We start from the raw sequence: 14,092 nt of genomic DNA on the forward strand, positions 1-14,092 counted from the left end.
CTGCCCTGTCCAAATTATTGCAGTTCTGCCCAAAAATGTCTGCACTGTTGCATTCAAAGTCGTACAGTTTTGCCCATGAGTACCTTGCAGTTCACACTGAGTTTCAGTCCAAATCCAATTTCTACATGCCTCCACAATATGCATGCACTTTACCTTGCAGAGTACTATGGTTCTGCTCAGAGTTGTCTGAATCATCATATTCCAAGTATTGCAGTCCTGCTCACAGGTGCCTGCGCTGTCCTATGTACCACAGTACTGCTTAGTAGTGTCGCTACTGACATATTCCAAGTACCGCAGTCCTTCTCAGAGGTTTCTACATCATCATCTTCCAAGTATCACAGTCCCGCTCAGAGGTGTCACCACTGTCATATTCCAAATACTGGAGTCCTGCTCGGAGGCTTCACCAATGTCATAATCCAATTATGCTTTGTCATATTCCAAGTATTGCATTCCTACTCAGAGGTGTTCCCAGTGTCATAGGAAGTACCGCAGTCCTTCTCACAGGTGTCTGCATCAACATATTCCATGTACTGCAGTCCTACTCAGAGGTGTCCTCAGTGATATAGTCCAAGTACCACAGTACAGCTCACAGGTGTCTGCATCGTCATATTCCAAGTACCACAGTCCTGCTCACAGGTGTATGTGTCTTCATATTCCAAAGACCGCAGTCCTACTCAGAGTTGTCCTCAGTGTCATAGTCCAAGTACCACAGTCCCGCTCACAGGTGTATGCATTGTCATATTCCAAGTACTGCAGCCTTGCTCAGAGGTGTCCCCAGTGTCATATTCCAAGTAGCGCAGTCCTGCTCACATGTGTCTGCATCATCATATTCCAAGTACTGAAGTCCTACACACAAGAGTCCCCAGTGTCATATTCCAAATACCACATTCCCGCTCACAGGTGTCTGCATCATCACATTACAAGTACTGAAGTCCTACTCACAGGTGTATGCATTGTCATGTTCCAAGTAGCGCAGTCCTGCTCACATGTGTCTGCATCATCATATTACAAGTACCACAGTTCCGCTCACAGGTGTCTGAATCATCATATTACAAGTACTGACGTCCTACACACAAGAGTCCCCAGTGTCATATTCCAAGTACGACAGTCCTGCTCACAGGTGTATGCATCGTCATATTCCAAATACGACAGTCCCGCTCAGAGTTGGCCCCAGTTTCATTTTCCAAGTACTGCAGCCCTGCTCAGAGGTGTCTGCACTGTCCTATGTACCACAGTCCTGCTGAGAAGTGTCATCACTGTCATATTCCTGGTACTGCAGTCCTTCTCAGAGGTGGCTGCATCATCATATTCCAAGTACCACAACCCAGTTAACAATAGTCTGCACAGTCATTTGCACAGTAGTCCCGCTCAGAGGTGTCACCAGTGTCATATTCCAAATACTGGAGTCCTGCTCGGAGGCTTCACCAATGTCATAATCCAAGTCTGCAGGTCTGCTCAGAGGTGTATGCATTGTCATATTCCAAGTATTGCAGTCCTACTCAGAGGTGTCCCCAGTGTCACATTCCAAGTAGCACAGTCCCGCTCACAGGTGTCTGCATCCTCATATTTCGAGTACTACAGTCCTTCTAAGAGGTGTCACCAGTCTCATATTCCAAGTAGCACAGTCCCACTCACAGGTGCTTGCATCATCACATAACAAGTACTGAAGTCCTACTCACAGGTGTCCCCAGTGTCATATTCCAAATACGACAGTCCCGCTCACAGGTGTCTGCATCAACATATTCCATGTACTGCAGTCCTACTCAGAGGTTTCCTCAGTGATATAGTCCAAGTACCACAGTCTAGCTAACTGGTGTCTGCATCGTCATATTCCAAGTACCACAGTCCTGCTCACAGAAGTCTGCATCTTCATATTCCAAAGACCGCAGTCCTACTCAGAGTTGTCCTCAGTGTCATAGTCCAAGTACCACAGTCCCGCTCACAGGTGTCTGCATCACCATATTCCAAGTACCGCAGATCCGCTCACAGGTGCCTGCATCGTCATATTCCAAGTACCGCAGTCCTACTCAGAGGTGTCTGCATCGTCATATTCCAAGTACCACAGTCCAACTCACAGGTGTCTGCATCATCATATTCCAAGTACCGCAGTCCTGCTCACAGGTGTCTGCATCGTCATATTCCAAGTACCACAGTTCTTCTCACAGGTGTGTGCATCGTCATATTCCAAGTACCACAGTTCTTCTCACAGGTGTCTGCATTGTCATATTCCAAGTACCACAGTTCTTCTCACAGGTGTCTGCATTGTCATATTCCAAGTACCACAGTTCTTCTCACAGTTGTCTGCATATTCATATTCCAAGTACCGCAGTCCCGCTCACGGGTGTATGCATTGTCATGTTCCAAGTACCGCAGTTCTGCTCACAGGTGTCTGCATCATCACATTACAAGTACTGAAGTCCTACTCACAGGTGTCCCCAGTATCATATTCCAAATACCACAGTCCCACTCACAGGTGTATGCATCATCATATTACAAGTACTGAAGTCCTACTCATGGGTGTATGCATTGTCATATTACAATTACTGAAGTCCTACTCACAGGTCTCCCCAGTGTCATATTCCAAGTAGCGCAGTCCCGCTCACAGGTGTCTGCATCATCATATTACAAGTACTGAAGTCCTACTCACAGGTGTCCCCAGTGTCATATTCCAAGTAGCACAGTCCTGCTCACAGGTGTGTGCATTGTCATGTTCCAAGTACCGTAGTTCCGCTCACAGTGGTCTGAATCATCATATTACAAGTACTGACTCCTACTCACAGGTGTCCCCAGTGTCATATTCCAAGTAGCGCAGTCCTGCTTACAGGTGTCTGCATCATCATATTACAAGTACTGAAGTCCTACTCACAGGTGTCCCCAGTGTCATATTCCAAATACCACAGTCCTACTCACAGGTGCCTACATCATCATATTACAAGTACTGAAGTCCTACTCACAGGTGTATGCATTGTCATGTTCCAAGTACCGCAGTCCTGCTCACAGGTGTGTGCATTGTCATGTTCCAAGTACCACAGTTCCGCTCACAGTGGTCTGAATCATCATATTACAAGTACTGAAGTCCTACTCACAGGTGTCCCCAGTGTCATATTCCAAATACCACAGTCCCACTCACAGGTGCCTGCATCATCATATTACAAGTACTGAAGTCCTACTCACAGGTGTATGCATTGTCATGTTCCAAGTACCACAGTCCTGCTCACAGTGGTCTGAATCATCATATTACAAGTACTGACGTCCTACTCACAGGTGTCCCCAGTGTCATATTCCAAGTAGCGCAGTCCCGCTCACAGGTGTCTGAATCATCATATTACAAGTACTGACGTCCTACTCACAGGTGTCCCCAGTGTCATATTCCAAGTACCGCAGTCCTGCTCACAAGAGTGTGCATTGTCATGTTCCAAGTACCACAGTTCCGCTCACAGTGGTCTGAATCATCATATTACAAGTACTGACGTCCTACTCACAGGTGTCCCCAGTGTCATATTCCAAGTAGCGCAGTCCCGCTCACAGGTGTCTGAATCATCATATTACAAGTACTGACGTCCTACTCACAGGTGTCCCCAGTGTCATATTCCAAGTAGCGCAGTCCCGCTCACAGGTGTCTGAATCATCATATTACAAGTACTGAGGTCCTACTCACAGGTGTCCTCAGTGTCATATTCCAAATACGACAGTCCCGCTCACAGGTGTATGCATTGTCATATTCCAAGTACTGCAGCCTTGCTCAGAGGTGTCCCCAGTGTCACATTCCAAGTAGCACAGTCCCGCTCACAGGTGTCTGCATCATCATATTTCGAGTACTACAGTCCTACTAAGAGGTGTCACCAGTCTCATATTCCAAGTAGCACAGTCCCGCTCACAGGTGTCTGCATCATCATATTTCGAGTACTACAGTCCTACTAAGAGGTGTCACCAGTCTCATATTCCAAGTAGCACAGTCCCGCTCACAGGTGTTTGCATTATCACATTACAAATACTGAAGTCCTACTCACAGGTGTCCCCAGTGTCATATTCCAAGTACCACAGTCCTGCTCTGTCATATTCCAGGTACCACAGTCCCACTCTGAGGAACCTACACTTTCACATGCACTGCAGTCCCACTCAGAGGTGTCAACACTGTAATTTTCTAGGCACTCCAGCCCTGCTCACAAGTATCACATGTGTCATATTCCAATTACTGCAGTCCTGCTCACAGGTGTCACCGGTATCATATTCCAAGTACCACAGGCCCTCTGGTAGGTGTCTGCATCTCCATATTCCAAGTTCTGCAGTCATGCTCAGAGCTATGTGGTCTGTCCTATTTAAAGTGCTACAGTCACGCCCAGGGGTGTATGGCTGTTCTAATGAAAGTCATCAGTACGCATTGCTCGGGGGTGTCTGTATTGTCCAGGTTAAAATACTGCAGCTGTAAACAAAGGTAGGTGTGCCCTTCTAACAAGAGTATTGTACTCAGGTGTTTCGTTAGTCCTATCTGAAACAGTGTAGTACTGCTGATGGGTGTGTGTGCTGTCCTAATCTTCAAAAATACCTTATTCCTTCTGTCGGTACTGTCATATTCAAGTGAGCATTCGAGTAGATGGATGGCTGAACTGTACTCTTCACAGTGCTACAATGTGCCACTGTTCAATGACCTGACGGTGGCTGGGGCATGTTTCTACATAATTAAAACCCTCAAAAAATTATTTAATTTTATGCTACTCTCTGCAAGGAAGACAGTTGCAGTGGCACTCATCCTGTCAAGACTAGACTACTGCAACAGCCTACTCGCAGGAGTAAACAAATATGTACTCAAGAGACTACAAGTAGTACAGCATGCTGCAGCTTGCTTAGTGCTAACCCCTGAAAACCCTACACTGGCTGCCCATGCACAAGATAATCTTATTCATGGTATTTATAATCACCTTCAGAGCATCCATGAATTTAGGGCCAACATCTCTCTCAGCCAGGTTCACCCTCTACACCACTGCCAGGACACTCAGATCCTCTTCTGCAAATCTTCCCAAGTCCCCTTCCTTTAGGTGTAAAACCAAAGGAGGAAAATCTGTAGCAGCGTTGGGACCCAGAGCCAGAAACCCTATGCCCACGCACTTAAGGCTGATGAAAACAGAAACCGAGTTCAGAAAGGCCTTGAAGACTTGGATCTTTAGATCCTGAGATGAAGTTTGTTCATCACTCATATAATGGGTACTCCCGCCTACCCTATCTTCCCCATAGCGCCAGGATGCTCCTTCGGAGAGATAGTCGCACTTTATAAATGCCTAAATCAAATCAAGATCAAATCAAACTAGGGGAAAGGCCTGTTCTGTTGAAAGTCCTGCTTGGAGACGTCTGCACAGGGCTCTTCCTGGCAATGCAGTCCTGAGCAGAAATGTATTTTCACGCACCGGAGGCCTACATAGAGGTACCTGTGCTGTCCGATTCAAAGCACTCCCTTCGAGCCCAGAAGTGCTTGCTCTGTCCTACTCCAGGCGAACAGTCCCGCCCAGAGAAGCCTGCGCTGCTCCGCTTGAAGTGCTGCTGCTCCCAAGAGGTATATCTGCTCTCCTAGCAGGCCCGGCTCCAGGAATTTTTATTTGGATAGGCCAAGGGTGCTTTCGGGAGGCCACTGCAGCAGTCACAGCCGGCATGACGGGGGAGGGGTGGTGGGCTGGGGGGTGTCGCGCTGGGGTTTAATTTAATAATATTAATTATAATTAATCAGCATGGAGAAGGACAGAGTGTGCATGACTGGTTTGGGCGGTCACAGAGCGCCGACCAAATAGTCTTTACGCTCTCAGAAGTGGGCATACCACTCCTCCCCTGCCCTGCTCAAAGAGCAGCCCCGCCCACCCGCAACCAAACATAAAATGGTAATAACTGAAAGTTATTACCTTTTATGTTTCTGCTTCTTGCACTGTGAGAAATCCGTGGGGCAACGCTCCTCCGCCCTAGTGTAGGAGCCGCCCCTGCACTGCGGGCCCAATTTGTTGCTTCTAGAGGTAGTCTACAAGCCCTAGATAACATCATATCTACTTGCAAACAGTCACCATGATACCACAGATTGATTCTGTGTGTATACAGAGCATGTGGAGAGTTATTTGAAAGTAAGAGCAATGTCTGGACCTTACTGCAAACCCTCGAATTTCAGCAGGCCAGGCTTCAATACAAGTACTTGAATACCAAGCATATTATAATAGTTCAAGATTAAGGAAGTCCCTATTACCACACGAAAGCCTTGACATCATCGTATTAGAAAGGCTGGATATTTACTTGTTTCAATTTATCCAACGCTTACTTCTCTGCATAAATTTAACTTGATACATTTTACTTTCTTGTCAGTCTTTTGCGATGTATTTTCAAAGCTACAAATTCTTGAAAAACAGTAACGCATTTGAAAAAAGAGAAATTAGTATTCTATGAAAACTGCCAGCAGTTTTCACACCGACCATTTCAAAACTATCAGTCCAGTCATAGAGGTAGCCTTCTATTATTCTTTGAAAACTCCCTTATAAACTCATCCATACATAGGTTTCCGTGAGCTCCTTTCTCATGTGCTAAAATAGTTAGATTATGAAAGATAAATCATCAATCTGTAATGCAATAGTAATACAGGAGAATGAGACACCCATCTAGGTGCTGAACTGCACAATGTGAAACTAGAAATCCTGGGATCAATTCTAGCTTCTATGCTTGACCAAATTGTGTGATCCTAGCCAAACCTTTATTTCCCTGAGCCTCCTTTATTCATCATCACATAAGAGGGCACCTTCAAATACATGTGTACTAGATGTGCACTGTACAAAACACATTTTCTGTGAGAACAAGCCCGAGCACTCATACATCATTTGATGTATGAGTGCTCGGGCTTGTTGTCACTTGTAAGGTAGATCCCTAGGGGTCACATATCGGGGTGTGGGTGATTTCCCCCTCCCTTGAGCACCATAGCAACTATTTACGAATTAGGATAATACCACTAAGAGTGAGCGCCAACATCACACGGGCCCCTATCACCCAACACAGAGTTTATTTAAAAACACATTTTCTGTTTGATTTAGTCTACTATAATAGTGCTTCATCTGCACAAAGAATCTAAGCCACAGGATTCCATCACTACCACCCTCCACCATTGCCCCTCATCGCTCCATAGCCCCTCCCCCCATTTCCCCCTCCTCGGATTCCCTCACTACTACCCTCCAACAGTGCACCTCATCTCTCTGTAGCCTCTCCCCCTCAAGACCTCCTCCTCAGGCTCCCTCACTACCACCCTCCACCAGTGCCCCTCATCTCTCTGTAGCCCCCTATACCCCATGACCACCTCCTTGGATTCAGTCATTGCCACCCTCCACCAGTGCTCCTTATTGCTCCAGAACCCCTCCCCCTATAATCCCCTCCTCGGATGCCCTCACTGCCATGCTCCACCAGTGCCCCATATCTCTCTATAGCCTCTCCCCCTCATGACCTTCTCCTCAGACTCCCTCACTACCACCCTCCACTAGTGCCCCTCATCTCTCTGTATCCCCCCTACACCCCATGACCCCCTCCTCAGATGCCCTCACTGCCACGCTCCACCAGTGCCCCTCATCTCTCCATAGCCTCTCTAACTCATGACCTACTCCTCAGACTCCCTCCCTACCTCCCTCCACCAGTGCCCTCATCTCTCTGTAGCCTCTCCCCCTCATGACATCCTCAGACTCCCTCACTCTCCAGTGCCCCTCATATCTCCGTAGCCCCTCTCTCATATGCACTTCATTAGCTGTATAGCGCTACTCATAGTGTAGGGTGTCACAGTACTTTACATCGTGCCCAGATTATGCAGAGACAATCAATCATACAAGTATGTAAATCAGCCTATAGGGTATTTCACATAAGCCAATTAGGATTACCAGGAGTAGGAATCACATATCATCCATACTGGTGGGCAGTATGTTTTAAGAGAGTTTGGTCTGGAAAAGCACAAACACAGGATATAAGGCATATGCCAGTGGTGGTGTGGGGGCGAGGGGGGGATTTACTGATTAAAATGTATGTCTGCCCTAACAAACTCTTTATAGCAACATTAGAATAATGAAAGAAAGGAGAAATAATAACTACACAAAAAAATAAGTTCTAATTATACCTTTCAGGTCTGTATGCGGCTCTTTGATGACAGTTCATAGGTCACTGTCCTGTTAGGATTGTAACTTCTGAACTGCAAGTAACAAAAGGACCTCTGTAACCAAGGCAGTAACCTACTGAGCTATCCACATAAACTACAGTTTATCTGCATTTCAAAACTACCAACATACAAAGGATTGCTCTCCAGCAGGATCATTGATCACCAGAGTTATCTGGACATTTTTACTGTTGTCTTGCAGTTGTGTCAAAGAAAGTATTTGTCCCCTTCGCCATGCCCCTATTCTACCTGCACAAGTGGGCAGGGACACAGCCCACCTTTCTAAATGAGATGCGTGATTGGGGGGGAGGGGCTGTGAGAAAGAGCCCAGTCCCAATCACGCAACTCCTAGAAGAAGAAAAATAACGTTCAGAGGAATGTTTTAAATTTCAGTGGCCATTTTCTGTTGGCCTTCTTAATGTCGCTGCCAGTGGCAGCTAGTGACATTTCATAGTGGTGAGGCGTAAAGTTAGGGATGTCTTAAGTAGCAAGCAAGCACTGCATTTTTATTTTACTCTACTTTAGCCTTATTATTTTGAAGACTGTGTAGCCCCTTCAAAAGGGTCCCATCACGCCCATGTCAACAGACTCGCAATTACAACAGGAGTATGTGACCACTTTGTGCTCTCTGCCGAGAAGCCAAGGATGGATGGCCATGTATTCTGAACACGTTTTTGACTGACTGCAGGCACTATGAGAAAAGTGCAGTGGCCTCAGTCTCAGCTCCAGAGCTCTCAATTGTGGCATAAACACATAGCGCTGCTGGTGCGACTCGATCCAAAGGACAGGTGCCTGGAATCTTGAGTGATCTGATTTATAAGGCGCTGTCTGCTACATTTCACGTTTAATGTTGCCATATTATTGGAGTGCTTTGCCTGAGCACCAGTTACTTTACACAACGAGAACACATTCAGTTTTGGTTTCCACACACAGATCACAGACTATTCCACTTTTCACCGAGTGATTGGCTGTAATTAAATAAAGCAAGTCTGTTTATTAAACGTCATTAAGAGATGAGCATTTGCTACAGCAGTGTGGGCACAAACCACGGTTCTTAATTAAAAGAAAGTCCTCGAGAAGATCTTAAGCATCTTCTGAAAATACGCCACTTCCCACCTTGAGGAAAATGTCCTCACCAAATGCGGGTAAATAACTGCTTCCCGCATTTTAAACAGCAGAGTATCTCTGCTACAGAGGCGCAACTAGAGCCAAATTTCGGAGGGGGGGGGGGGGGGCGGCTGATTCTTCCAGCAATATGCAGAGTGGAGCTGCAGGGGCTCTAAGAAGGGGTGAAAAAAAACAAAGCCTCATTAATACATAAATGGTCTTTTTTAGAAAACCTGTGAAGTGCTGGGGTGCGGCGGTGTGGGTGCCCGGGAAGCTGTCTCAGCTGCGAGGGCTAAGGTTCTTGAGTGGGCCAGGCTCATGTTTGGGTGGGCCTGGCCCACTTGGCCCACCCGCTAGAACCAGGCCTGTCTCCTAGGAAAGCTAAAGCAGTCCTGCTGAGAGATGTCGCTCTCTGGTCCTCTCTAAAGTGCTGCAGCTCTGCTCCTAAGTGTCTGTAATGTCCGTTTCGAAGCGCTACAATCGTGCTCAGAAATGTATGCACTAGACCGTTGAAAGTACTGCAGTCATGCCCAGAGAGGTCTTTACTGCCTCAAATGCACAATCTTGCTCAGAGGTGTCGGTGCACTTCCATTTAAAGCGCTGCGGGTTCTAAAATGGAATCTGTGATGTCCTGGCACGATCATAGCGTTCCCCATAGGGACAGTAAGCGCTGTGCAATTCCTACAATACAATACAATTGCAGACCGGCCGAGAGGTGTTACGTGGTCCTGTTTAAGAGTGCGGTAGTCCTGTGGGCACTTGTTGTGCTGTCTTATCTCCTTAAAATGCCGCCATCTTCTGAGGTGGACTCCTGTCCAAATCAAGGGCGTAGTCCTGCTTGGCGGTGTGCGCAGCGCCCGGTTCAAAGTACCGCAGTCCGCCTAAAATACATTCAAAGCCCTATTAAAATGAGAGCACTCTAGGAGTGGGCCGGACAAGGAGTAACGTACTGTTGTGCTGGGGAATGTTGGTTCTGCCCTACTGAACGCATTGCAGCCATGTCGATAATCATGCTTATCATCCAATGAAAAGCACCGGGAGGGCGGAGACTAGCACAAGACCGCGCACTGCTTCGGTACTGCAGCCCTTCGAAGAGACGCCAGTCCTGCCCCAGTGTAGGAAGGGGCACTCGTGGACCATTTAAAGAACGTTGGTGCTGTTGACAATGGCTGGCCCTACCCCACTGAAAAGCCGAGCGCCTCGATATTGAATGAATGCTGGCAAATGGCGGTCTTTTCCCAGTGCACTGTCCTTCTGACAAGATGTGGCCGGGCGTACAGTGACCAGCACTGCAGTTCTGGACAGAAGTGTGAGCTCTGCCCCATAACAAACGTCACATTCCGGTTAAGAAATGCCAGCACTGTCCAGCATTCTTTCTGCGGTCCCTCTGGGTGGGAAGTGCCACAGCTGCTCTTATCCCACTGAAAGTGCTGCGTTCCAGCTCGATGGAGAGCACTGCTGTTGACCCCTGAAAGTGCTGCATTACCGCTGGGTGTGAAGCACTGCCGTTGACCCCTGAAAGTGCTGCATTACCGCTGGGTGTGAAGCACTGCTGTTGACCCCTTAAAGTGCTGCATAACTGCTGGGTGGGAAGCACTGCTATTGCCCCACTGAAAGTGCTACATTACTGCTGAGTGGAAAGTACTGCCACTGACTCCCGAACATGCTGCATTTCTGCTGGTTGGAAAGCACTGCTGTTGGCCCACTGATAGTGTACCACGGGGTGGAAAGCACTGCTTTTGCCCCTTGGAAAGACTGCAGTCCCGCAGGGCGGGGGGCACTGCTATTCCCCCTTTGAAAGGGCTGCAGTCCCACTGAGTAGGAAGCACTGCTGTTGCCCCATTAAAAGTGCAACCGTACTGCTGGGCGGAAAGCACTACTATTGCCCCCTCTGAAAGCGCTGCAGTACCGATGGGTGGAAAGCACTGCTATTGGCCCAGTGATAGTGTACCACGGGGTGGAAAGCACTGCTACTGCCCCAATGAAACTGCTGCATTACTGCTGGGTGGGAAGCACTACTATTGCCCCCGCAGAAAGCGCTTCAGTACACTACAGCTGGGCAGAAAGCACTGCTATTGCCCTCACTGAAAGAGCTGCAGTACAGTTCCGCTGGGCAGAAAGCACTGCTATTGCCCCCACTGAAAGCGCTGCAGTACAGCCCCCCTGGACAGAACGCACTGCTATTGCCCTCACTGAAAGAGCTGCAGTACAGTTCCGCTGGGCAGAAAGCACTGCTATTGCCCCCACTGAAAGAGCTGCAGTACAGTTCCGCTGGGCAGAAAGCACTGCTACTGCCCCCTCTGAAAGCGCTACAATACCAATGGGTGGAAAGCACTGCTATTGCCCCACTGAAAGTGCTGCATTACTGCTGGGTGGGAAGCACTACTATTGCCCCGCTGAAAGCGCTTTGGTACAGTACAGCTGGGCGGAAAGCACTGCTATTGCCCTCAATGAAAGAGCTGCAGAACAGTCCCGCAGGGCAGAAAGCACTGCTATTGCCCCCACTGAAAGCACTGCACTACAGTCCTACTGGGCGGAAATCACTGCTATTGCCCCCACTGAAAGCGCTGCACTACAGTCCTACTGGGCGGAAAGCACTGCTATTGCCCCCACTGAAAGCGCTGCAGTACAGCCCCGCTGGACAGAACGCACTGCTATTGCCCTCACTGAAAGAGCTGCAGTACAGTTCCGCTGGGCAGAAAGCACTGCTATTGCCCCCACTGAAAGAGCTGCAGTACAGTTCCGCTGGGCAGAAAGCACTGCTACTGCCCCCTCTGAAAGCGCTACAATACCAATGGGTGGAAAGCACTGCTATTGCCCCACTGAAAGTGCTGCATTACTGCTGGGTGGGAAGCACTACTATTGCCCCGCTGAAAGCGCTTTGGTACAGTACAGCTGGGCGGAAAGCACTGCTATTGCCCTCAATGAAAGAGCTGCAGAACAGTCCCGCAGGGCAGAAAGCACTGCTATTGCCCCACTGAAAGCACTGCACTACAGTCCTACTGGGCGGAAATCACTGCTATTGCCCCCACTGAAAGCGCTGCACTACAGTCCTACTGGGCGGAAAGCACTGCTATTGCCCCCACTGAAAGCGCTGCACTACAGTCCAGCTGGGCGGAAAGCACTGCTATTGCCCCCACTGAAAGCGCTGCAGTACAGTCCCGCTGGGCGAACGCACTGTTATTGCCCCCACTGAAAGCGCTGCAGTACAGCCCCGCTGGGCAGAACGCACTGCTATTGCCCCCACTGAAAGCGCTGCACTACAGCCCCGCTGGGCGGAAAGCACTGCTATTGCCCCCACTGAAAGCGCTGCACTAGAGCCCCGCTGGGCGGAAAGCACTGCTATTGCCCCCACTGAAAGCGCTGCACTAAAGTCCAGCTGGGCGGAAAGCACTGCTATTGCCCCCACTGAAAGCGCTGCAGTACAGCCCCGCTGGGCGGAAAGCACTGCTATTGCCCCCACTGAAAGCGCTGCAGTACAGCCCCGCTGGGCGAACGCACTGCTATTGCCCCCACTGAAAGCGCTGCAGTACAGCCCCGCTGGACAGAACGCACTGCTTTTGCCCCCACTGAAAGAGCTGCACTACAGTCCCGCTGGGCAGAAAGCAATGCTATTGCCCTCACTGAAAGCACTGCAGTACATAACCGCTGGGCAGAAAGCACTACTATTGCCCCATTGGAAGTGCTGCAGTTCTGCTGAGAAGTGCCGATATCGTCCCTTTATTTTAAAATGTTACTGTGAAGTGCGGGCGCAGGCTCAGTGAACAGAAGTCCTGTTGCGAAGTGCAGTGCCAATCCTATGCGAACCAGCGAGCCGCTAACACCTCACATTGAAGATAATATTTAGGGGTAGGCGCTACACAAGGTGGCCTAAGTAATTAATCGCATATGTTGTCATGTTCAAGGCACTCTAATGCCAAAAGGAATGCCTGCCGCTGTATCAGTCGGTAAATTATTTCTTTATTCTTTTTTAGGGAGTGATAACTTTTATGAAACGAAGCCCTAGGGGTTGGTGGTCGTGTATCAGCTTTCGGGACCACACAAGAACTTTTCTCAGCAGATGTGAGCGCAACATTGCCCCTGTCGGTAAAATGAGAGCGAAGTATAGAGGTCCGACTTACTGTGCACGGCGAGACTCCTGCAACTGGGAACGCGATCCTTCCTTTCCCACAAAGAGCGCAATCGAATCTCACAGAGAACTGGAGGTGATAAGGCGATTCAAATGGCCGGTTCGATCCAAGCGGCAGGGTGCGCGCCGTCCAAGTGCCAATCCAAAAGTGAGCTCCCTGGGCTGTGAGAGGCTGAGGAGTTATACGGTTCGTCTTTGCCAGTCGGGGACGACGCCCCGGTGACGCCGACGGTTGGGTGTGTCCTCTGTATAAAACTGGAGGCGCGGGGGGACACTGTGCTGCTATAAATAACCGCCGGGAAAAAGCAGTCAGGCTGCACCACACAGAAAAGTTATTTTTCACTCACTCTGATGTTTGACTCACTGGCTGCATGAAATCACGCTCTGGAATGTGACTTCCTTAGCTCTGATCGCTGCCAGGCTGTGCGCATGGCAACCCGGAGGTGACACACAAAAACAGCACGGCGGTGTTTCCCTCTCTGCCCACGTGGTTCAGCCCATGCTGCTTCCTAACTGTGCGCATCATCTGACAACATCTGCATGCTGGCCCCGAGCAGTCTTCCTCCATATCTCGCCGCATTCGACAGCTTCCTCCTCAAACTATTTATGGAACGTCTGGTACACATAAACTACGCGATTATGTGAATGGCACACGCAGTTAACGAACGCACCGCATGCTCCAAGAAGGAACCCCACAGCAACTGCGA

The 14,092-nt window shown here is 48.9% G+C and overlaps 1 protein-coding gene across 1 annotated transcript in view; it reads right to left on the reverse strand.

The window, feature by feature from the left end:
- Positions 1 to 13,773, reverse strand: part of PMP22 (peripheral myelin protein 22) — a 93,007-nt gene extending 79,234 nt beyond the window's left edge. Inside the window, exon 1 of the mRNA XM_085616804.1 lies at positions 13,378 to 13,773. The gene's annotated coding sequence lies outside the window, so the exon portion shown is untranslated. The remainder of the gene's footprint in view (positions 1 to 13,377) is intronic.
- Between the last annotated feature and the right edge of the window lie 319 nt (positions 13,774 to 14,092).

The sequence above is a fragment of the Triturus cristatus genome, chromosome 7 (genome assembly GCF_964204655.1).
Source record: "Triturus cristatus chromosome 7, aTriCri1.1, whole genome shotgun sequence".
Classification (NCBI taxonomy): Eukaryota; Metazoa; Chordata; class Amphibia; order Caudata; family Salamandridae; genus Triturus; species Triturus cristatus.